At 51.2% G+C, this 6,411-nt stretch overlaps 1 long non-coding RNA gene across 1 annotated transcript; it reads right to left on the bottom strand.

Moving 5' to 3' along the window:
* Positions 1 to 374: 374 nt before the first annotated feature.
* LOC135299904 (uncharacterized) lies at positions 375 to 4,293 on the bottom strand. The gene is made up of 3 exons (XR_010361742.1): positions 3,999 to 4,293; positions 889 to 1,022; positions 375 to 613 (listed from the first exon to the last, which is right to left on the bottom strand). It is a non-coding gene; the product is annotated as an uncharacterized LOC135299904 (long non-coding RNA).
* Between the last annotated feature and the right edge of the window lie 2,118 nt (positions 4,294 to 6,411).

Genomic DNA, 6,411 nt, shown 5'->3' with positions numbered 1-6,411 from the left:
GGTCACCATGTTCCCCTGTAAAGAAACAGAGAGAGCAGGAACATGCCAGCAGGAATCAATTTGGATGATTGCTGGCCAAAAGCCAAAGAACAAGTCCCACTGTCCAGGGCAGCACTTGAGATCCAGCAGGAAATGTCCTTCAGAGTGACTGTGATATATACTAGAGCAGGATGGCACTCAGAGGCATGGCCCCACTCCCTGCTGCTCTGCACTGAAAGGCAAGAAGGGCAGAAAGCATCAGTTTGGTGACTGCAGTGGCTGTCCCTCCTTCACTCACTTGCTTTTGTAGAGCCTGAGGGAGGTGATTAACTTTCTCTCTGATGATTTTCATTTCTTCTTCCAGCCTCTTCTCGCTTGCCTTGTTCCTAGCCTCAGATTCCTGCAGCTCTGCCTGCACATCTTCCTTGATGGTTTGTAAACAACAATGGAGAGGAAGTTTCATGAGTGGAGTGGCTGCCACTCTTTCTCTCACCTGGTTTTGTTGATCGCCCCTGTGCTGATGGAGATTCATCTCCTCTTGAATTCTTCTCATGTCTTCCTTGTTCTTTCTCTTCACTGCCATGATGGCACTCTGAGCTTCGGGCAGCTCTGCTTGTGGCTCTGCCTTGATGTTCTGTACACACAAATGCAGAGCAAGTGACTGGGAGCTGCCATCATGCTCAGCTTTTTCCTCTTGCAGCCTCAAAATCACATCTATTCAGCCACGTCTTTCTGCTTCCCTACCCACCTCTGCTTCCACTGCAAACCTCCTGTCCCAGTGCTGATCTCTGCAGATTCCAAGGCTCTGTGCTTTCAGTGCCTGTGGGACTCCTGGCCTCCTCAGTCCCAAGAGCTGTTTTATCCCCCTCTTCCTGCCCTTCCCTCTGTCACCTGGCCAGTCAGGCTTACCTGGCCATTCTGCTATGGCTCTTCCACCTGCTGCCTGAGCTGCTCTTCCTGCTCTCGGGCTGGGAACAGCTCTCCCTGAGCCTGGCATGGCATCTCTGATAAGCAGTCTGCCCCTGCTCTTTCTCTAGAAAGACCTTCACAGAAAGCAAGAGAAAATGGGTTTCAACTTCCCATGTGATATTTGTGAGCCAAGACTCAGAGACTGATGGGCTCACACATTCCCAAGGCACTGTGCTGATGCTCTCCTGGGTCATTCTCTGCCCGTGGGGAGGCACAGATTCCAAAGTGAGCCTGGCACTACAATCAGGGGCCATCTGGCACTGAAGCTCCAACAGCCTCTCAGGCAGCTGACAGGGAAGGTGTGGCATTCCTCAAGGCTCTGGTGAGGGCCTCCCTCTGCTCCTGCCATGTCCTCTTTGTCTTTCAGTAGTGACTGACACCCAGCCCTGTCCCACAGCTCCATCCTGGCTCTGCAGGTGGCTTCCTGGCTGAGCTCAGCCCTTGGGAGAGACACTTCTGCAGTTCACGTTCTCCTCGGGCCTGCACCAGCATTCCTGCCTTCCTGACATCTACACTCTTGTTAGAAATCCTGGTCATTCAGGAGATAGGGATGCGTGCAAAGATACTTTGATGTATGTCACAGAGCCTCTACAGCCGCCTCAGTATATGGAAGAGGACCAAGGTGTTTTTTCTCCCTCTTTTGTCAACTGAGAATTCTGACCAGCAGTAACAGAGACTCTCATAAGGCCCCAATTAACGAATGCACTTACACACCCCTGGGGATGCCAGTGAAGGAAACCATGTGTCATGTAATGCATGTATGAGCAGAGTCACCAAACAGCACCTAACCATGGAATTGTTCCACCTCTCTAGGACAGGCAGAAATTTAAAGAATTAAGTGGGGACTTCAGGGCAGAAGAGGCCGGAGAAGGAAAACAGCTTTGAGGGGGAAAAACCCATATCTGGAGGGGGAAACATCTCTGCCTGCTCAGAACTGGTACACGGAACATGTCTCTAATCCTCTCCTGAAAGGGATGCTTTAGGTGAGGTTTGCACCTCCAACATCCTTGGCCCAGAGATGGGAAGATTCAATTATGTAAAAGTTACATAGATAGATAGACAGACAGACAGGTAGATCTCACTACTATAATCTGTCTTTACTGTCCTCTCTCACATCAAAACTTGGTAGGCAGTGCCCCCACTCAGCAGCAATCCTGAGATTGCTGTTCTGTTGCTTCAATAAACCACACTCTTGGGGAATTTGGAGCTTGTAGGTACTTATGGAAAACGATCTGACCCAGAGCATTGCACTGAGAACTGCACTCTTTCTGCATCTGTGCTTGAGCAAGTTCTTCTCTTGGACTCAACCACACTGACACTGCTGAAGTGGATGAAATCAGAAATGCTGCCCAGCCCCTCCCAGCTCCTCTGATCTCTGAGGACCGGTTGGAATAAAAGGCCAATGATATCCTGCTCAATTCCCGAACACAAAACAAATTGATTCCCTGGGCTGCAAAAAGCCACAGGCGTTGATAACCTGAAAGTGATCTCAAATGCCATACTGGCTGGCCAAGAAATACACAGTTTCATCTGCACCAAGGTGCTAGCACTGAATGATGTCTTGTCATGCAAAATTATTTCATTCTACAGCAGTGACACCTTAGAAATTAAAATTCTAGCAGAACCAGTACCAGTCCTGTAAAAGGACAGAAAATAATGAGGAAAAGCAGCATGGATGGGAAAAAAAGAAAATGAAGAAGCCTCATTCTCCAAGCAAAGACAAAATAGCAGTTAAAAAAAAAGGGGGGAAAAAGTAACTACAAAAAGTGGCTAAAATAGTTCAATGGAGAGAGTAGAAGCTGAAGGTCCCCTCACGAGCCACCCGTTGTCCAGACTAAAGCTCCCTCAGCACCTCGTCACTGGGCTTGTGCTCCACACCCTTGCCCAGCTCCCGTGTCCTTCTCTGCACACGCTCCAGCCCCTCAGTGACATTCTGCTTCACAGGGGCCACAACTGCACACAGCAGTCACTGCAGCTGTGGCCGCAGCGCTGCCCAGCACAGGTCAACGCTCAGTGCCCTGCTCCTGCTGCCCCTCTGCTGCTGACACAGCCCACCATGCCCTTGGCCTTCTTGGCCACCTGGCCACAGGCTGCCTCACGTTCAGCTGCTCTGGACCGGCAGCACCCCTGGCTCCTTTTGGCCTACGCAGCTGGCCAGCCAAAAAGTTGCCCATCTGACTTCAAATACTGCATCCTCCATTTCAATACGTCCCTCCTGTGCAGAGCAACACAAGAGAGCACTCAAGGACTTGCAGCTTCACCCTCACTCCAGGCTCCAAGGCACTTTCCAAAGCTGCAGACTTCACCATGGAACAGAGCCACAGAAATTCGCCACTTCTGCCTTTTGCCTGACAAGAAGGCTTCGCAACTGCGCAGTTCCTTTCCTTGGCCACACGGGACAGAAATGGCCCCCCACAGCTTCAGGGACAGCGCAGTCATCTCCTTGCAGCTTATCAAAAGCCAAAAGACAGCTGGGCCAAAAGAGTCTGTACGAGTGAAGAACTCCTCAGGAATACTGCAGAACACTTCCACAAGCCAAACACACCTTTCCACGATGGAAAAACCAACATAGCCCTGGGATCTCCAGCACTGCCATGTGTGCCCTTGGACAAAGCACTGCAGAAGCCCAGAAATAGAGCTTCACTGAGTCAGGCAGCCAAAGGGTCATCCAGAGCCCCCAGCTCTTCGGTGCCTCAGCATGACAGGTTAAAGGCCAATTTTGAGCTGTCACTGCCCACAGGAAATGGCTACATCCTGCAGGACTCCAGCACTCAGCATCCTCGGCCAGCAACAGCAAGTGCTGGCTGCTCAGAAACTTGCACCTCTGCCTTGCACTAAAGACAGCAGCACCCACAACTGGCACTTAGTCTCTTGGAATGATGGGGCTGTGCTGTGAGCACAGCTGGACGCATGTGGTTGTCCTGCTCATTTTGCTCCTTTTTGGCTTCTTGTCCAGGAGCAGAAGGAGCCAGGGGAGAGATGGCTGTTGCTTTTGTCGTCTGTGGCAAGAGAGAAGCATGAGGGACAGGCTGTTACCTATCATTTCTAACCTCATTTCTCCTTGCATCTACAACCACATCTTCTAAGAGAACTCATCAACTGTGTCACAATGGCCCCTTGGTTCCATGACACCCCAAAGCATCATAATGGTCTCCACAGTTCTATGAGGCCCCTTGGTGTCACAATGGACCCTCTGTAGATGGGGCCTCACAGTGTCACAATGGTCCCTAGTGTCCATGGAACCATACAGCTTTAGTATGGTCCCCCTGTTCCATGAGGCGAGCGAAATATCACAGTGCTCTCCATGATTCCATGAAGCCCCACGGTGTAACAATGGTCCCTTGGTCTCACTGGTCCCCACAGTGTCACAATGGTCCCTTGGTGTCACAAGGCCTCACGGTGTCACAATGGTCCATGCATTCCATGAGCCCTGTGCTGCTGCATTCCCCCCTCCCCTTCTCAGGCCGCCCTGCCAGCTGAGAAATGCTCCTTGGGCCTCGGCCTTGGCCAACAGCCCCTGGGCTCAGCTCCTCTGTGTAGGAATCCATAAAATCAGAGGGTTTTGGGAAAGCTGCAAAAGGCAAGCCTCAGAGACAGCAGAACTGTGATTAGAGCTAAGCAGTAGCCATAAGATAGGTCAGCAGAAAATTATGTAAGAAGTACAAAAATAAGCACAAGTAGAACAATGGTCTGTGTATTAATGCTGGGCTAAAATAACTCCCTAAGCTCCAGAGAAGTATATCTAGTGAGATATTAGGAAGTTCTAAGCTTAATAATGGAGATCTGTGCCTTGTATTTTAAGGCTTACAAGCAGGTAATGTATTTGAAATAAGCAAGCATTCTTTATGTTATGCTGCAAGCTGAGAAATGCTCCTTGGGCCTTGGCCTTGGCCAACAGCCCCTGGGCTCAGCTCCTCTGCAGCTCAGCACAAACACTGTCTGCTCCAGGCACTGCTGCTGTCCAACCAGCTCCTGGTTGCTGTAGCAGCAGCACTGGGAACTGGTTTTGTTCCCTCAGTGGCACAACATCCCTGTTCGCATAGTGCCAAAGAAAGCTGTTGATGCCAAGTGCAGCCAGGATGAACCATTGCTGTGACTGCAGCCCCTCTCTAGGGGCCCTACAAACAGCGCTGCAAAAGGAGCCCCTTGGAGCTCTCCTGGGCCAGCGACTCCCTCTGAGTGGGGCCTCTCCCAGCCGGGAACTCTCCCGTTTGCTGCACTCGGGGATCCTGAACAACGATGGAGCCTGGGCTGATCCCCCCACTCCTCCAGGCTCAACCCTTCACCCACTGGGGAGATGCCAAAGCATCCACAGGGAGCATTTCCTGCCCTCAGGGGAATTTCTCACAGGTGCCTTGCACTGACTCTTTGTGTCTGTGTGCACACAGGAGTGCCTGTGCTGGGGAAATGTGGCAGAAATGCTGCTCTCGGAGGGGTTGGAGTGCCTTGGCTATCTGAGTCAGTCAGGCCTGTAAGTGAGGTTAAGTCATGATGTCTAAGCTAAGTTGTTATAAGAGGTGCTGCTAAGAGTTGTACTTCTGTTAAGTTTAATGTAAGTTATAAGCTGATATAAATATTGTTAATGTTATTCCACTGTTATATTGCAATATCATAGGTTATAAGTAAGGTTAAATAGTGTTAAGTGCTGTTCTTTTGCTAAATTGTGAAGTTTAAGGCAGAAATTAAGGTTAAGGTATAAGTTAAGTCCTGTTAAGTTTGAGCTCTGTTAAGCTTTTGGGTTGTATTCCTTTTGTCCTTGCCGTCACTGTCCTTTTGTCACAGACAGACACACACAGGGACAGTTCACGCTTCAATTCTCGTTTGACTGCCTAGATTTTGTTTGGCCTAGTTGTTGTTCATTTGATTGCTGTGCCTGAAGTGTCCAGTCAGGAGCAGAGTGACTCTTGCCAAGGAACTTTGTGGTGCTGTCCCTTAATATTAAATCTGGTTTTTGCTGATCCCTAGCCAGGGATTTTTCAGAGCTCTCAAGCCCTCGTTCAGAACAGGGTGAAGGAGCCCTGGCCCAGGCTCTGGCCCTGGGGGACACGGGGACGCTGCCGGGGGGTCCCTGTCCCCCTGTCCCACCCCCCAGGGCCCCGGCCCCCCCTCCCCGTGTCAGGCTCTGGGGTCGATCTCGTGGAACATTCTCTGGGGGAGGCTGCGGCACCGGGGGCGGGAGGACCCGGGGGGACAGGGGACCCCGCTGTGCACGAGCAGGGTTGGACTGCTCTGGGGGAACTGTGAGGGGGCCTGGGGCAGAGTGACCTCCCCAGTGACCTCACACAGCCCCTGTGATGTCACACAGCACCTGTGATGTCACACAGCCTCCTGTTATATCACAGCCCACTCTGGGATGTCACCCTGTGATGTCATACAGCTGCTCTGTGATGTCACAGAAGACTCTGTGGTGTCACAAAGTCACCCTGTGATGTCACTGTCTGTTCTGTGATGTCACAGCCTCCT

The sequence above is a fragment of the Passer domesticus genome, chromosome 4, assembly GCF_036417665.1.
Source record: "Passer domesticus isolate bPasDom1 chromosome 4, bPasDom1.hap1, whole genome shotgun sequence".
Taxonomy (NCBI): Eukaryota; Metazoa; Chordata; class Aves; order Passeriformes; family Passeridae; genus Passer; species Passer domesticus.
The sequence above is the reverse complement of the archived record's forward strand: the minus strand, read 5'-3'. Positions and strand labels throughout refer to the sequence as shown.